This window comes from Halichoerus grypus, chromosome 4 (genome assembly GCF_964656455.1).
Source record: "Halichoerus grypus chromosome 4, mHalGry1.hap1.1, whole genome shotgun sequence".
Lineage (NCBI taxonomy): Eukaryota > Metazoa > Chordata > Mammalia > Carnivora > Phocidae > Halichoerus > Halichoerus grypus.
This window is the reverse complement of record NC_135715.1, coordinates 120,971,305-120,990,433: the sequence shown is the minus strand read 5'-3', so window position 1 is coordinate 120,990,433 and position 19,129 is coordinate 120,971,305. Positions and strand designations below refer to the sequence as shown.

Genomic DNA, 19,129 nt, shown 5'->3' with positions numbered 1-19,129 from the left:
TTAATGCCACTTAATTACCTCCTAACAGCTACTAGAATACTTGACAGATCCCAGATAAAGAGACAAAGTTTATGCACAATGCAGTTATCAATGAAATTACGTCAATATTGCATACACAAACATCAAATACTATGCCAGATGCTCTAGCCATATTTTTAAAGCCAACATATTTGTTCCTCTGGAAAGTTAAACACAAAGGAGGAAAAATTAACTAGCCATAGTAAGAAAAAAGATATTCTACTTTGAGAAAGTAGGTTGAGTTGTAAGTTGTCAATGACTCAGTATGACTATCCACACTTTTCAAAAGGCTAGAAAAATAACTTAGATAACTGCATTCCATTATCTCATTTGAGAATGCACATTTCTAAGTTTAAAAAAATTCATTTCCTGAGACACCCACACACCGGAGCTTTGTTTCATTACTCTATCCTTCAATGATACTTCAATTTCTAGCTGGCCAAACTACATCTCATATAAAATTTGAACATGGATATCCTGGATGGTATTGAAAATTGTCTTTAATTAGGTTGGCTATAATAATGGCCATATATTGTTAAAAAAAAAATAAAGAATGCTCATGCCCTTATAAGTTAAATATACATTAAAATGTTCTAGGTGTGGGAATGGCGCACTCTTTCTGTAAAGGCCATATGATCCCTATTGATGTACTCAACTCTGTTATCGACAATACCTAAACAAATGAGCATGGATGCTGAAATTTAAATTTTACATAATTTTATGCCACAAAATCTAATCATTGAAAAATGTAAAAATCATTCTCAGCATATAAAATAAGAGGCAGGTAGGGATTTGACCTCTGTGCTGAGGGGCGGGGGGCGGGGGAGGGTGGTGGGATGATGGAGAAGGGGAAAGAAAAGAACTAGATTAAGTAAGATTACCCATGAGTTGCCAATTGTTCTAGCTGGAGACAGTACATATGGGTTCAAAATCCTATTCTACTTTTGTATATCTTTGCACATTTTGATAATAGTTAAAAGTTTATAACTCAGTGAGAACCCTTTCACAATGTATACATATATCAAATCATCACATCGTACAGTTTAAATATCCTACAATTTTGTTATTTATACCTCAATAAAGCTGGAAAAATTTTTTTGTTTTTAAAATAGAAAGACGAAGAAAGGATAGAAGGAAGGGAGGGAGGGAAGTTGGTTTATTTTTGTTGCCATGACAAATATATAGTTAATTTGGTTCAGATGAAGTTGCCTTTACCCTGTCATGTGTTGTCAACATTTCCATACCAAGTTGTTCAGAACTTCCCCTTGACGGGGAAAAAAAAATGACTATAGATCTAATCAATGCCCCCTGTACTTAAGAAGACATTTCCAATATTCTAGACAGTTTTACTCAAATCTGCACTAAACAGGGATGCCTGGGTGGCTCCAGTCAATTAAACGTCTGCCTTTGGCTCAGGTCATGATCCCAGGGTCCTGGGATCGAGTCCCACATCGGGCTCCTTGCTCAGTGGAGAACCTGCTTCTCCCTCTGCCTGCCGCTCCCCCTGCTTGTGCTCTTTCTCTCTCTCTCTCTGACAAATAAAATCTTTTTTAAAAATCTGCACTAAATAAATATGTAAGAAAATGAAAAAAATGAAATGATTCAATAAATAGGCTATAGACTCATTTCTGATAAACAACTGCATAAATTAAAATTAAATAGTACCATTAAAACAGTTCTTTCCCCAAAAAGATCTCAATAAATGTCAAAAAATTCTTCCCTTGTCTCTGAGATGCTACTGAATGGTAACAGACAGCAAGATTCAAATGAAAAGAAAACAATAAAACCAACAAACAAGAACTAACCACACCCTTACACTTCTAATGATTTCATGTAATATAAAAAGTAGTAATAATAAATTTAGATATCACTCATTGCCATATCACATTGAAAATATATTGATTAGTTGTACTTACAACTTTTAAATACAAGGCTGGGAGATATCAAGACTATTACTAATGTTTCCACTTTTGTTTTATAATGAAAAATAAAGAGTCAAATACCATGTTTCAGTGAGTTGGGTTTCTTGCCCATATTCCCAGCAATTCTCAAAGTCTTCCTGGAAATGTTAGGGAGTGGTTATTATCAAAGAAAGATCCAATTAGTTTCTATCTGAGACAGTCAAGGTATCCTCACCCACTTCTAATTACTGACAACCTTCAACTCGCTGGCTCAGCCTTAAGTGGTCCCTGAGTCAATCCTGAGTCAACCCTGATCATACTTGGCAATATGTAAGGAGTCTCATCCCTCCAGAATTAAGAAGCTGCCTACAAACTTATCTGCCTACGGGGAAGCCGTAGACAAGGGAATCCCTGGTGTTTCCCAGGCTGCAGTGTCTCCTGCCATATACACCAAGCAGAAGAGCCCTGCCCAGTATCTTGTTTGCACTCCTGGGTCTCTGCTTGGACTGGAACTCTGTTCTCATCTCAACTTGCTTGGCCAGAGCTATGACATTTTGCCTACCTGTTCCCTCAAGGACTGGCCTCTCTCTATTTCAAGGAGGTGCCTAGTGTCCTCCATAGACCACACACACCCACACACACATACCTGCCCCACTTCTCCTACAAAATCCCCAAGATGCTGTCCTGCACTGACTCCACAGATCATCACTGAGAACACTTCACTGCTCAGTCAGCTTCCTGCACCCTGGTGGGACAGAGATGAGGAGTGCTAAGACAGCAACCACTCCCTCTGGAAGATGGCTCACAGGCTCACTTCTGCCACCAACCTGCCTTGGGAGAGCCCTGCCCTTCAACCTTATTGAAGGCTGTCTGTATCGTAAGGACAAGGAACATTTTAGCGGACATAGCCAAGGTTTCGTGCTGCCATGTACACAGCTGTCTACAAAAGCAGCTTCTGTGGATTTCTTACCACCCGCAGAAAAGAGGGGGAAAAAAGTCACTCATCTACCCTTTGTCAATATCCCAGTTCGGGATACGAATTCAAAGTCAATTTTATGTTACGAGCTTCTAATTCATCTGTTCACAAAAATTTAAACGTCAAAAATGTTGAATTCCAATTAAAAACTTAAGCTTAAGAATCAAAGACCCAGACAGACTATAACAGTCTATTCACCTTAAGGAGAGGGCAAAATTATAATATATTACTCTGTTAAAATATAACTTGCAATGCAGCGTATTAGTCTTCACCTTAACACATGTCTTGAACTTCTGAGAGCACTACACAAAGACGCTTTTGTAAAACCACCTCACAGCACTTTGATGTGACCGTATGTTCATTAAAAGGAAGTATTACTACTTACATACATAAGGTACATAATGAATTCAGTATGTGTCTAGAGCTGGCTAATGCTATTAAAGCATATGCCAAAAGCACAGACTATAAATCAAAATACGATTTGTCAAATAAGATCTTAATATGACTCGGGTTAGAAATAAATAAGTAAACCACGAACGTTTTGATACGGGAGCAGTGAAGAGAGCGAAGCCCAAACTGAGACCAGGTTGCAACTGACATCCTTTTGTTCTATCTATAGCTTTGGCTATTCTTCTCTCTCTTCCACCTGGATAAGTACAAAATTAGCATGCACCAGGCATTCTTCACTCCCCCGAAGGTTTATATCTCTAACGCCATTTTAAAGACTGATATTCTTTCCAAAATGTTGACATAAACCAGTTGGGCAGTTACAGATTTTTTACAGCCCACATTACTCAAGTTTTAAAAGATCTAGATTATTCTTAAAACAGAATTTGGAAAACATTTGACACTAGTTTATTAATTCACTTTCAAAGTGAGGAGGATTTAACAAAAGACCAAAAAAGGCAGGCATATAAATAAAAAAGTCAAGCCACAAAAACAACTATCAAAAAAATAGGAAAGCCTAGTTAGTGGACACTAGAGTTGTTCAGAAAGTGTGAGCAAAGAGATGGATACGGGTCCATGTATTATGCCTTCTCTTTCCTATGTCTCCACTCTCAGGCTTTCCTTCACAACAGCATAAAATCTCATCCAAGACTCTCCTATTAATCACTCAAATATGTGCCCTAGATCTTGAATTCCCTGCATCAAATGCTGCTTTCATCCACTGCATGCCCACTGCCTACAGAATTCAAAATGAACCCCTCAGCATGGCATACCCAATCCTCCATGACCGAGACCCTGTTTGCTCCTCCACACCTGTCCTCACCCTACAGAAGCCCACACTCTATTCAACTGCTTCCTGTGTTTCATTTTCCTTCATGCCTTTGGCTACATCCTCCCCCACTGACTTGACCTGGTTATACTACACAGTCTTAAAGTTAGCAAATTATTACTCAAGGAAGTTTTTCTAGATCCCCCCACCTTAGGTGTGTGCCTCTCACAGAATTTCTCATGTAGTATTAAAAAATCATTGTTTGCTTGTCTATATCCTCCAACAGTCAAAGAGCTTTCTGAGGAAAGGAAACATTTTGTGGTAGTTCTTATATCTCTAGTACCTATGTATTACCTATAGACATGGTGCTAAGATACGATATACTGAATAGGTAAATAAATAAAATTGCTAGTCATATAGAAACAACAACTAGGAATACTATCCTGTCTAGAAAGATATGAATCTTAATAATGAATCCCATTATTTCAACTTGCTATGCAAACTACTGCTTCCCATACAGTCAGTCCCAAACATCCCGAGACTAAAATGTTAAACTTAAGGAAGAACAGAGTACAGAATTAAAGAAAAGAAAACATTAGACAGTATTCACATTGATTTTGAGAGTCTACACAGGCACGGCAATAACACAGTGCAAGCCTAAGCCTGTAGGAGGCGCCCTTCAACTCCGAAGTAACACACGTCAACATTCACTCAACTTCCCCAGAATCGTACATCAGGGAGCTCAGCAGTCTTACATGGAAACCATTTTTTTCACATCCTGGGGCTTTTCACTAACTTCTAGAGGGCAGATGGATCAAAACCAAGTAGGAGTTAAAAGAGCCAGACCTGAGGCCCTCGTGCCAGCATCAGATTCTTTAATGGATTAAAAGGCTCAATGGTGAGCAAGGAGCCCTGCCATCCAGAAGCAGCAGCTTCAGCAGCAGAAACACGAGACGCAAATTCAATTCCTACTTTCACACCCTTCTCCAACATTTCCTTCAGGAGATCTCACAGCTCAGGAGTTGATGGAGGAAAATAAGACTGCTCAGCTTTTATTTCCCTCTAACAGATTAACCGAATGTACACAGAGATCCATCGAAGTGCTCCGTGGTCCTGCAATAGTACAGAATTTTCTGGAGGACTCCTGTTCTGATCTGGACACAAAGAAAACTGAAAGCAACGAGAGTGGTCCCAAACCTACTGACTGGCAGAGAAGCAGTCTGTGCTCAGTGCCTGCTTCCTCCTTCAGCCCTCAGAGGCTTTTCTTCTTGTGAGAAGGAGCGGTTTGAAAGCCTGGGGGGCAACTTGAGACCCCACATGCTGTTCGAGTCCTTCTAGCACACACAGACACCTGCCCGACACGAAGTGCTACAGCTCTCCCTCAGTGTGAGTCAGGAAAACCTTTATGGCACCTTGTTTTCATGTGTGACTATCCAATTCCAGACAAAATACAATTTCTATATCAAATGCAGCTGGTAAAGGTGGAAATTAGGGAGTATTTTTTCCCCGCAAGCTCCCTACTGCTCCATAGCCTTCTACGTTCCCAACCCTTTGTTGGTTATGCTCGGAATTTCTGTGACTTGCTCTGTGACTTGGTTTCTTCTGGTTTCTGGGAGGTATTGCTCTCCAGTATCTGCTGATGCAGCCAGCAGAATCATTTCAATAAAGGAGCTGATGGGATCTAGTTCTTCGGCTGTCTCTAAAATTTCAAGTTCAGTATCTGTGAAAAATGTTTAAAATGCCAAAATTCAAAGTGAATTAAAAGGGGGAAATAATCTGAGGTTTGTAGCTCAAAAAGGACAAATAATGAGGGAAAAGTACCTACTCAAAATCTGATGGATGGGGAACGCTAAAGGAGGCATGGGGAGGGGGGCTCAGTCATAGACCCACCCCGCACACAGAAGGCCCCCAATAACACCTAGAGACAGCCAAAGGCTTGCTGAAAAAAGATACTTAATAACCAAAAGCAGAGGAATTTAGGTAAGTGTTGTCTAAATTAAAATTTTGGGGGTGAATCCATTCTATTCACGTTTGGGGAAGGGTGAGAAAAAGGACCAAAGTTACATTAAAGTAACAAATGTAGCAAATGAAAATAATTAAACCTTAGTGAGAGAGGTACTTAATTGCATTTCGGTATTTATATATTTTAAATATTACTCTAAATTGTATGTTTATTACATTATGTTTGTTAATAATTTTTATGCTTAGCTTCTTTTAAATAGGATCTTTTGCTACTTAAAAAAAAAAAAACAGCTTTGGCTGAGTGGAGAAATACTTTTCTCTCATTATTCATGCTTAAGGATCACAAAGATACCAGTCTTACTGAAAAGTGTGATGCAAAAAAGAAACATACAAGTAGAAGATAGAGGTAAAGGTAAAAATATATATTAATCTTGCTTTATAAAATATATACTTCTTACAACTAGTGTGCACTATTATTTATTTTTTTTTAAAGATTTTTATTTATTTGACAGAGAGAGATATATAGAGAGAGAGAACACAAGCAGGGGGAGTGGGAGAGGGAGATGCAGGCCTCCCGCCGAGCAGGGAGCCCGACGTGGGGCTCGATGCCAGGACCCCGGGATCATGACCTGAGCCGAAGGCAGACGCTTAACGACTGAGCCACCCAGGTGCCCCACTATTATTTATTTTTTAAAATACTGTTTGAGGGGCGCCTGGGTGGCTCAGTCGGTTAAGCGTCTGCCTTCGGCTCAGGTCATGATCCCAGGGTCCTGGGATCGAGCCCCGAATCAGGCTCCCTGCTCAGCAGGGAGTCTGCTTCTCCCTCTGCCACTCCCCTCCACTTGTGCTCTCTCTCTGACTCGCTCTCTCTCTCTCAAATAAATAAAATATTTAAAAAAATAAAAATAAATAATAAAATACTGTTTGAAGAGGCTACTGTTGAAAAAGAGAATTTGGGTTAATTTTATTCCCTTTAGGGGGTAGAAATAGTGAATTTCTCCTGACTAGATTAGTTTTTTCAACAATAACGTATTTACACCCCTTCTTTTATCAAAACAGATTTGAGGTAGCTCACAGGGCTTTGCACACAGAACATTATCAAGAGAACTTTCTGAAGCCTCTTCTCAGTTGTCTTTCAAACTTTGTCCTCTGTGAAGGAAAGTAAAACTGCATGAAATCACCAAGTGTGTTCATTGTTGTATTTCTCAGGTTAAAAGGTGGAAGGATTTAAAACTCCTGGAAAATATGGAGTTTCTGGTTTCCTGAGAGGCTTGGAATTACCCATCCCAAGTTAATTGAGAGTTATATATTAATTATCTCTGACATAAAGATATGAAGTACGAGTTGTTTGATTTTGTTCTTAATCTGATAGTTGTTCATCTACTTATTGTGTTCTTTCATCATTTTCTTCTCAAAGCCTTCAATAGATAGCAAATTACATATTGGTCATACTTTTTCATTGAATGCAAGAATAGCTCTTTGGTTTTGGATAGTAAAGGAGCAGTACTTACGCAAGCTGCATGCGAAGTCAGGTGTGCGCACGCGTGTGTGTGTGTGTGTGTGTGTGTGTATTTAATGTGCAGTGCTAAGTTTAAAACGAAAAGTAGGTGTTGTGTGGTTCATATTTTCTGTGGGCGGATATAACGATCTAAGGAGTGTTTAACTAATATAAAGTGTGATATGAGTAAGTATTAATAGTAATAATGAAACCCATTTGAAATTCACATTGTAATAAGTGTTCTGTTTGGTTCCAGAGAATATAATCTCCTAAGGTGTTAGTTTTATTTATAAGAACTATGTACCATTGGCTTTTTTTCAGTTTTTCTATATTATGTCACCAGGGCTTAGCTGTAGAATTGGTAGTTGAAACTAAAGTGTGGGACTTTTTTATTGCAGAAATGTTTCTATTACTGCTGTTTGTTGCGAGGCTAGACACCAGCTTGGCTTTCCACTACACTAAGGAAGCTGTTGCATGTCGGGCACAGAGCAACTCCAAAGTGGATTGCACTGCTGTTTTTTTCTCTCTTTTCTAAACATTTATCTGGGCAAAGACTCTTAATCCCCTTGAAAGAATGCTGGAAATGATGCTAGAGAGGGTAGATCAGTGGGCATCTAAGGGCTCTGCCAACAGATATGAGAGGCATTACACTGTCATACAATCAAGTAGCAAGAAAATCAGTTCCTGAAGACCAATCATTATGCTTTTTATTGCCTATTTATTTCCCCATATGCCAAGAGCAATTATTTCCTTCTCCCCTTCTTTCCAAATGTAACCTATAGGATTGTATTTCTGAAAGAGAATTACTTGAGAAAATTGCACTGGATAGCGACTTAAAGCTTCAATATACTGCACATTGAACTATGGCTTACATTTCTTGGGCATGTGTTTTCCTAATGTCTCTAAAACAAAAGCAGAAAACCCTTCTAACTTTCAAATCTTAACTGCAAACTACAATTAATTAGTTTCATGTCTAAGTATTTCTAAGTGTACCATTAACATGAAGAAAATAAAAGTAAAATTTTACTGAGAAATATATAATTTCATGTTTAGGATAAAACAGACCAATCTACTTAAAAGACTATAATTAACATGAACATTTAGTCTGACCAAACAGATTGGCATTCAACACAAGCAGATGATATGAACTAGGTTTTAGCAAATTTAAACAAATAGAGCATATTTTACATAATGATAATGATAGCATTCGAGACAGCCTAATTTTAAGTTCTCCATGCAGATAAAACTAATGGATGTGCTATTGTTTTGGGTGTCCAAGGAAATTAAGATTTCACTTTTCATTCACAGAAGAAAAACAACTTGAAAATATGGCTTACTGATGGCTAAGGCTGTACTGATGGGTATATTTTGATCTAAGAGATAACATGTGTATAAAACTTAATGCCACAAAATGTGGGTCCTAGATGCTTTTAAATTCACCTTTTCAAAACTTCGTGCTTCTTTATACTACTATGGAATTAAATACTCACTACATTAGGTGAAAAATGCAAGATACTATTCTTAGCTAAGAAATGGTAGAGAGGGGGGCACCTGCTTGGCTCTGTCAGTTGAGTGTCTGCCTTTGGCTCAGGTCATGATCTCAGGGTCCTGGGATCGAGCCCCACGGTAGGCCAGGCTTCCAGCTCAGTGGGGAGTCTGCTTCTCCCTCTCTCTCTCTCTCTGCCCCTCCCCTGCTCTTGCTCCTGCTCTCTCTCTCAAATAAATAAATAAAATCTTAAAAAAAAAAAAAAAGAAATGGTAGAGGGAACAAATACAAATGTACATATACACACGTGCATACATATGCATGCACACAATGAATGGATATACTAAAATTCTTTTGAAAGAAAGTAATCTTTAAAAAGAAAGGAATAGGATAGAAGAAACAGAAAGAAGTGAGCCTTATTTGAACAGTCCTTGTTTCTATTTTTTACTTTGAAACCGTGTATTTTTACATAATTATTAAACAAAAACACAGCTTTAAAAAAATAAATCCCTAATAATTTAAGTAGGCTTCATGCCTAGTGTGGAGCCCAACATGGGGCTTGAACTCACAACCCTGAGATCAAGACCTGAGCTGAGATCAAGAGTTGGATGCTTAACCAAATGAGCCACTCAGGTGCCCTGATCCCTAAGAATCTAAAACAAAATTAAACTGATTTGTTGTACTAAGTAGATGGTATAACCACACTGACAGGAACTATTTCAAGTAGCTTTAAAAGACGGAAATTTGTATCTATATCCCCACTGGCATGTACACTACAAACAACAGCAGCAACAACAATAAAACTGCAACAACAAAAAATCTTAAACTGGTTTCAGTAATAATATTTTTGGAGGTATGATTGATGAGGTTAAATAAAAGCCAGGTACTCCTGAATTTGAAGTAAAACTATGTCTAAGAATTCATCATGTTTTCCTTCTTCAAACAAAAAATTTTCTTAACTCTTTCTACTGAAAGGCCTAGAAATAATGACTAGTCAATAACAAGGAACATCCAAAGCCAATAGATTATGGTCTCTAATTACCACTTCTCAGGAAGGAGTCAAGGTTTATTGGAGACATGGCTGTTTCCAGGTCTCAGGCAGAAAGGCTTCAAGATAAGCCTGAAATATCTTGTAGCAGATGGCACAGAAGTCATCATAGACTATTGACAGCATATTAAAAGGGCTCAGGAGGGGCGTCTGGGTGGCTCAGTCATTAAGTGTCTGCCTTTGGCTCAGGTCATGATCCCGGGGTCCTGGGATCGAGCCCCGCATCAGGCTCCCTGCTCAGCGGGAAGCCTGCTTCTCCCTCTCCTTCTGCCTGCCACTCTGCCTATCTGTGCTCTCTCTCTCTGTCTCTGTTAAATAAATAAATAAAATCTTTAAAAAAAAAATAAAAGGCCTCAGGAGCCAACCTGAGGAGGTGCCCACAGGCCAGAGGTAAGGCAATTTGGGCATGAATAATCGACTGACACATATCATATATATTTAAATCATGAGTTTAATTGATAATCCAAAAATACCTCATCACATTTGAAGAACGCTAAAAAACTAACTTATTATTTTTGAAAATTAGTATATAAGTGGAAAGAATCAACCATTTTATCACAACATTTTATACAAAATGTACCTCAAGGTAGGCAAAGGGGTAAGGCAGGGAAATTATAAGTAATCCCACTAATAAATGAAGTTGGAAAGACAGCTGGAAACATATCATTTTGTAACCCCCTAACCTCTAATGAAATACTGTTACTGATCTAGACAGTGATTATAATGACTGATTAAAAAAAAAAAAAGCAGCAGAAAGACGTGTAATGGAAATTCACACCACTACTTACCAGGTATTTTTGACAAAACCAGCCTCCCTGTGGTTACTTACCAAAGATGTCCCTCCTCTTACCAATAACTTATGCTATTTTTTTTTTTTTTTACTTTTGTAGTGTCCTATCCCTTAAATCTGGGCTGTCCCTGTGATCCACTTTAACAACACTTTAACAGTGACACTGTGTGATTTCCAAGGCTAGGTCTGAAGAAGTCTTGCATTTATGCCTTGGTCCCTTGGTATGCTCATTGTGGTCAGCCAGCTACCATGGAAGAAGTCTCACTACCCTGTGAGAAAGTCCAAGCTAGACACATGGAAAAGCCACAGTGACAGAGAGATGCTGGGCCAGCTCCCAGCTGTCCAGTCCTCTCAGCCCAGGAGCCAGACATGTAAGTAAGAAAACTTCTAGAGCTCCTGCCTCAGCGGCCATTTCATTGACCATATGAAGGATCCCAAGTGGGAAACAGTCAGCTGAGTCCTCCTTCCTCAGAACTTCAAGAGAGTATATTAATATCTTAAGCCACTAAGCTCGGGTGTTGTTTCTTACGCAGCAAAAGATTATTGGAATAAGCCTAACTACCACTTGTACAGAAAATACAGAGGTACTGTTAAATGAAGGAGAAAACAGAGGAAAGGATGGGAAACCTGTCAGTTATAAAAGGATTTTATTGGCATACATGAACCTTAATGAGGATTTTATTTGTTTTATGGGTGTATTTTTAAATCAGGATCCAATTAAGGTTATAAGACTACAGGGGACATGTGAACATGAATGGATATCTGCTATTAAGAAATTATTTTTAAAACATTTTAGATATGGCTGTATTCTGAAAAAGTATTTAACACTTGCGGTTATAAAATAAATAAGTTGCAGAGGCGAAAATGCTATACTTATAGCAATATAGTCAATAATATTGCAATAATGTTGCATGTGACAGATGGTGACTACACTTACCATAGTGAGCACTGAGTAAGGTACAGAACTGTTAAATCAATATGTTGTACACCGAAACTAATATGACATTGTGTATCAATTATACTTCAATAATATTTTTTTAAAAAGGATACAGACTAAAATATTCATTGATGAAATATTTGTTATCCGGAGGACAGGAGAGAGTATATAAGAATATAGATGAGGTTTAGCCATGAGTTTCTAAGTGTTCAAACTGGAAGTTCATTTTATCATTTTTATTCTTTTACATGCTAGAACTTCCCCTTAATAAAAATGTGTATACTTTGTTGAACTACTGGGCTATTTTTTGTTAAAGTCTGTGACATACTTAAAACCAAATGGTAGCTAAAAGAAGCCATACTGTTATAATCTACATTTTGGAAAGTTCTTTTTCTTTTTAACCCAAACAAAACAAAACAAACTTTCACATCCCCACATGTCCAAATACTGATCCAGATATTTTTCTATGATTCCCTTTCCCCTGTAAAATGGGGAGGGACCAGAATATCCCATTCCAGCATATATACTGAGCTGGGTCAACCAAGATCATTTATGAGAAAAAAAAAAATGTTTTGAAAACCATACTCTGCTACACAAATGTAAAACACTATTGGCCGTAGGGACCATGTGTTGGGCACAATATCTGGCATATATGCACTGAACTCTCTGAAAACCTGAAATCTCAGAACTCTTGTCTTTAATGCATTTGACCCTAATGCCAGGAACAATGTCTGGAAAATAGTAGAAGTCCAATAAATAAATAAATAAATAAATAAATAAATAAATAAATAAATGGATGGGTGGGTGGATGGATGGATGGATGAGTAAACTGGAAGCAAGAGGGCATGGAGATTTTTGATACAATAGCTTTTGCCTTTGATCCTGTATCATCTTTTTTAAAGTCAACTGGGATACACCTGAACTAACTGTAACATTGTGTGTCAACTATATTTCAATTTAAAAGACAATGGGTCAGTTGAGCAACAGAGTGTGAGGCAGATAGTTTGCTGTGAACCCACCAGAACTATCTGCTCAAACAACTTATATTCATATATATCCTACTATTTTGACTGTTTTTAAGCTTGTATATACAGGGTAGAATACGGATGACTACTGCTATCTCAGTATGCTACACCTGATCAAATCTACTTTTGTGTGCTTTTGATTTTCTTAAAAACTAATTATAAGGGGATGAAAGCTTGGTATTTAATATGCGCTGGTCAAGTGAGCAATAAACCACTGCAAACTTTCCTAGGGGCTATTTTGCTCTGTCTCATCATCAGGAAGCTAAAGCATATGTTAGATGTTAGCCTGGGTGGACACAAATGTGTCCTATTTATTCAAGGTTTCCTTTGAAGCCACAATTTATAACTTTTGTTTCTTAGGGGTACATGTCAAACTTCATTTAGCATTAGTTGGTATCCAGATACACTGAAGAGCAAAAAGGCAGAATTCAGGGGCAAAAAAAGATGCCTACTATATGAGCAATGATGTCAGTTTCACTAATCTAACTCACAGAAAACAAGAGGAAAAATACAATGGAAAAGACAACAGCAGAAAATCAAGATAAAGATTATTCACTTAACTTTTAAGTGTAAACTACATATGCACAAGAAGAAACATTAAATATGTTCTAGATCAATGTCTAAGAGGTAGATAATTTTAGAGTAAGTTCTTTTAAAATGTACTTTTAACCCTTCAGTTTCAGAGATCATATGCTTAACTGGAGCATAGCTATATGCATAAAATTTTCCTTACTCCTCAGAATGTTTTGCAAATTTTTTTTCTGGAAGACTCCACAAATTTTATATATATAAAGAGACTAGGTAGAACTGATGCTTCGTTTTGTAACATGGGAAAAGTAGAAATTTCGTGGACTATATAGAATATCCATAAAATCGACCCAAATAAAACAATTAATATTTAAATATTGTTTTATGCTTATTAAGTTATGTTACATTTATTAAATCATTTAAATCTCAAAATACACTGTGAGTGAGGTATTAAAGGCCTAAATTCATAGATGTGTAATGTGGGGCTCAAAACTCAATAAAGTTTGTAAGCCTAAGTCACGTACTTCCATGTTGCTGATTGTTTTAACTACACTACAGCACTTTGGAAAGCACTTTTCAAGTATGATTGCAAAGCATCCAGAACCAAGTGAATATTTGAATTATTTCCCTTTTTGAAATTATACCCTGCGTTGCAATGCACTTTTCTGTACTTATCTCCCAGTGGACAGGTGTCAGTTTCTCTGGGGTATATATTTAGTAGCAAAATTACTGACTCACAAGGTATGTGTATGCTTAACTTTATTAGAAGTGTTTGTTTTCCAAAGTTTTTATATTGATTTATATAACACATCATATTATACTTTTACAACGTTTAAAAACAAAACTAACCAATAGGTTGTTTTCAAATATATTTACATAAGATAAAAAAGGAAGAGAAGAAACTCTAATAATAAAATTCATAATAGTAATTTCTAGGAAAGAGCGAAGAGGATGAAATGGGGAATATTCACAATTTGAAGTCACAAATAGCCTCAATGTATTGGTTCTCAATTTTAAGGTCGCCTTCGGATTCCAGGGTCTTTATATATACGCTAAATGTATTCTTTTATATGCATCAATATTTACATAATTTTATACCTCAGTGTGTACAACAATAAGGATCTAAAAAAGGGTTAGGAGCCTGGAGAATTATTGGCAAATACAACTATTTTACATTTTAAAATGAATTTATGATATTTTTATTTTAAGATGGAAAATAAAAATAAAAACAATAAACAAAGTTTTAATGTATCATGCCAAATTTTGATAATGTTGAGGTCCCCAAGACAATACTCCCTCTTTGTCGATAGTTTTTAGACCCCCTCAGTCAAAGTTCACAGAAATTGGGCCTTGAGAAATGAAGGAATGGGTTTGGTGATGTTTTTTCTTTCAGGGGAATTTTTCCTCTAGCCGAATACACCTATCTTGAAAACATTCAAATTAGTCTGTTATCAAAGACACAAAATGATGACAAATTACTAACCCAGTGGTTCAAAAAAGAAAAATTAAGTCTAGTGTCCCAAAAGTAAAGTAAATGTCAGCATATAACCTCAATATGTAATTACTGATAAATTGCACACCTGCACTATTGTATGTACATATATATATACACACACACATACATATATAAATCCTTGTACTTACATATTATAGACATTTGAACCATATGTAAAAACCATCATTTCTAAGGAATTTGATAGTAATGTAGCCAAGTAGAAGTTCTAATCTGTTCATTCTACATCTAGTGGTTGGTCCTGTGCACCCCACACGGCTCACACGCTCCACTTTAGAGATCACCGTAGCAACCCTCCAAGAAATTATATTAAGGAGCACATGGCCCAAACTTGCATAATGGTACTCTATTTTGTTTGTACATCCACATCAGTTGGTTATTTACTCAACCTATTTCTATTACTCTGAGGAAGTTAATGTGTCTGTCCGATTCAAAGTTGATAACACCCAATTAGTTCAACAATTGTGTTTGCAAATATTATAAATGAGGATTAAAGGCACCATCTTTAGATTTGACTTACACTCCAGGAAGTCAAAGGAAAAACAAAAACAAAAGCATAAGACCAAAAAAGAAAAAAAAAATCAACTTTGTGTTACTGGGTAATTGATTTTTTTTTTTTTTAGTTTTCAAAATAGATAAAATCAATACCTTAAAAGACTTGTCTTTAACCCAGGATTTCTTTTATTAAAGTATACAATTGTGGGTGCGTGCCTCGAGGAGTGATAGTTTGTTCCTAACAAAAGAGTCTGGATTCCACAATACGCCTTTTGCCAGAGGCACGTCCCCCCAGAGCACACAGCTAACTGCATCCCCTGCCGTACCTGTAACAATGTAATTGTAGAAGTCAGCCTAGTCAAGCATCTCCAGCTCATGACTGGGAGACATGAAATTCATTGTCATTATTGTCCCTGTCATTTTGGATCATTATATCCTGCTGCAGAATTTTCCTCACTTCAGTGCATTTTTACCTCCAGGAGCCAGGGATTATAGCTGAGGTTGGGGTGGGGGCAGGACCGTGAACTACATTTACCTCAGGGGAGCCAGAGATTAAATTGGCTTTGCTCTCTCACGAGCTGAATTCATCTATTTGTATGCTGTTGAGTTTTAGGCTGGAATAAAAATGAATATTCTAGTGAACCCTGGGCTTTAAGTCCCCCTTTGAAACATGGATATAACCAACTTTTATTTACATTAGGAAAGCTAATGTAATTTCCTGTAGGTAGCTATTTTCATATGTGCATAAGGAATACTTCAGGACATCACTGGGTATGAAATAACAGACATCTCTCTCTGTCAGTATCTTGACTCTCAGAAGGAAGAATTTAAAGCTGTAATTTTGTTCTCCAGTTTCATCTTACAGAAGCTTAATGGTGGTATTTACTGGTTTTAAATATTTAACGATTTTTAATTATATCTCATTTTCTGTTCACTGGATTGGATAACTGGAGTCCAACTAGCATGGCACCAAGATCATACTCTGGGAACTGGAAGATTAAAGTCAAGTTGACAGAGGAAGACAAAATAAGTTCCTTAGGAAACTGGCACCCCCCTCCAGAGCTAGTTCATATCTCCCAGCATGCCAAGACACCCAAGCCTGTCTGCCTTAAATACTTCTTGCTGAGAGTTGGACTAGCCACCATTTTCCCTACCTTATTAGGGGTAATGCCATGGCCAGCATTCAGCTGATGGCTCTCTGGCAGCAGATGGCAAGGAACAGGTAGGAAACACCAGGATTGTCTCCTTCAGAAAACCGGTGAGCTGACTGTATGTTTTCTCTGGCAGAAGACGGGAGAAAATATAACCTGATCTGTCACTTCCTATCCCAACTTTCATTTCACATGAATTTTACTGAGAAATTTGACATTTACTTTGTCTGCACTGAAAAAGATGGTAGTAATTCCTCCATATGTGTGAGTTTGTTTTTCAGCAGTTTAACAACAAAAGATGGCAAATGGATCATACCTATGCCAAGCACATAATAGCCACTATAATTACTACATTTAAAAGTATATGGAATTTATTTTATTGCCCTCATTGACTTTAGTGGGGGAATAAATTTTGCCTTAATCAAATGCAATGGCCATCACTATTTACATAGGCCAAACTATTCTTATGAATAATTAAGAAAACTATTTTGATCCTTGTACATTTTGTACTTCAGAGGAAACACCTTACAGCCTTAACATCTCAGTGTTGAGGAACGTTAAAGATTGTCTCAGCCACTGGTCTAAGTTCATGGCAATGTTTACTAGACTGACTGTATTTTCACACCGTTATATGTCACTTTTCAATGATGCTGAAGTAACTGTATAATGAATTACTAATAAGAGTTTTTAGATAACCAAACTTCTTGCTGCATTTAGAAATTCAATGTACTTACTTGTGCCACTTTTTCACCAATAATCAAGATTCTCCCAAGTTGGGAATTATAAAAATTGTTATTTCTGGTCACTTTAAAGTGGTAAATTTTATGTTATGGGAATTTTACCTCAATAATTACTTTTTAAGTAAAAAAAAAAAGTTATTTCAAACAGCCCAAACGCGTTCTGAAATTATTTGGGTAGCTTATTACATTCTCAGTTTATAAAGAAGAATTTTTTTTCTTGTTAAGAAAGCTTTATCTTATAAATTACAACGTGTAGACCTCATTTGCCATAGTAAATGTTCAGGTAACTCTTCCTCTTTGAAATACTTTGGTGACAGGATGATAATGGTATTGTCTGGTCAAGGGATAAGGCATTCCTTCCTTTCTCTGAGCACACACTTACTACATCTAATACGTTTCTACTTATCTGCTCCTTCCTACCTTACTCCCTCATTGATATTTAATTTGCTCAGCACACCATTGGGTAAAACAGGAGTTGTTCCATCTGTGGCCACAGTTGTGAAACCAACACTACACTTTGTTTGACGTTCTTGTTTTGCCTCACCTCAAGCGTGACATAGTTGGACCTGTATCATTTCAGAATAAGGATAAAAATATAAATATAAATAAACATACTTATACATATTTCAAATGACTAGAATATAATTATTTTCACCCCTTCAAGACACGATTTTTACAGTCAACCTTCAAATACCAAACGGAAATTATTTTAAATAAAGATTTTTGTATTTTTCAATAATCCTTGCTAAACTCATAATTTTGCAACTTGTAACAGGTATGAAAACCAATTTTAAAGAAATTCTTCTTCCTCTTGCTTCTACTTGGATAATGTTTCTTCTGCACATGTGACATAGACTTTCTTTGGTTTCTCTATAGAGAATCAACAACAATCTATAATTCCTAACAATATCAGACCAACAAAAAACCAGGACGCCACAAATTCAGCTATGACATCCACGCACAGTCCTCTCAAGGAGACTCAGATATGCACGAGCTAAAAAATAAAACTAGTTAGTGTTTGCTACATCACGTGGTAAAGAAAACGACCAAGTATTTGAGAGGGTTTATGCAGGCGGAATGAGTCATGTGAGGCAAAGGGCACAAACATTTCCTTGTCAGGATGGGCAGAATGCCATTTGCAGAATACCTTCGTACTCCTCCTGGACCAAAAACCTCTTTAATATAATCACCCACTAAACTACAGTGGATTAACATCAAGGGTCCGATGTGGAGAAAGCAAATTCACAGTTAAGGTTGTCCTTTAACACGTAGGCTCAATCAAGGGCACCAAAAAAGTAGTTAAGTGCCCCCCCTGTGGTGCTTAGATGCTGGAAGGCACTGTAAATTGTGAATTTTCTAGCTTTTAATGTTTGTCTAAGACCCTTACCATTTTTCCAATATTGTTGCTCCTAGGACATTTTCTTGAGTTTGTCCCTGTTGCCCCCTCTGTGCATATACATTCTGCACTCACACATGAAAGCATGACAGACAGCTCAATTGATTCAGAAATCTAACACTGAGAAGAAGAACAAAGGTGGGGGTAGCCTTGAGGATATCCCATAATATGAAGTATAAATATCAAAGCCTCCTGACCAAAACAAAAAAAAAAAAAAGAGAGAACAGAAAACAAACCAAAAAACCATTTCTTCATGCTAAGAGTTTAGATATCTAACATCTAACATGAAATACAAAAGATCACATAATGGGGTTAAAAAAAAAAACAAAAAACCCACCAAGCTATAGAGCCTAAGCTGTCCTTTGTGTCCAAAATTTCTAAGACTTTTTGAGCATGTACAGTTAATTATCTGTGTCCAGCTATTTATTTTATAAATGGACATCCATCCC

At 37.1% G+C, this 19,129-nt stretch overlaps 1 protein-coding gene across 2 annotated transcripts in view; it reads right to left on the bottom strand.

The window, feature by feature from the left end:
- The window catches only part of GPD2 (glycerol-3-phosphate dehydrogenase 2), a 139,297-nt gene that overhangs the window by 45,662 nt on the left and 74,506 nt on the right, over positions 1 to 19,129 (bottom strand). The gene's annotated exons all lie outside the window — the stretch shown is intronic.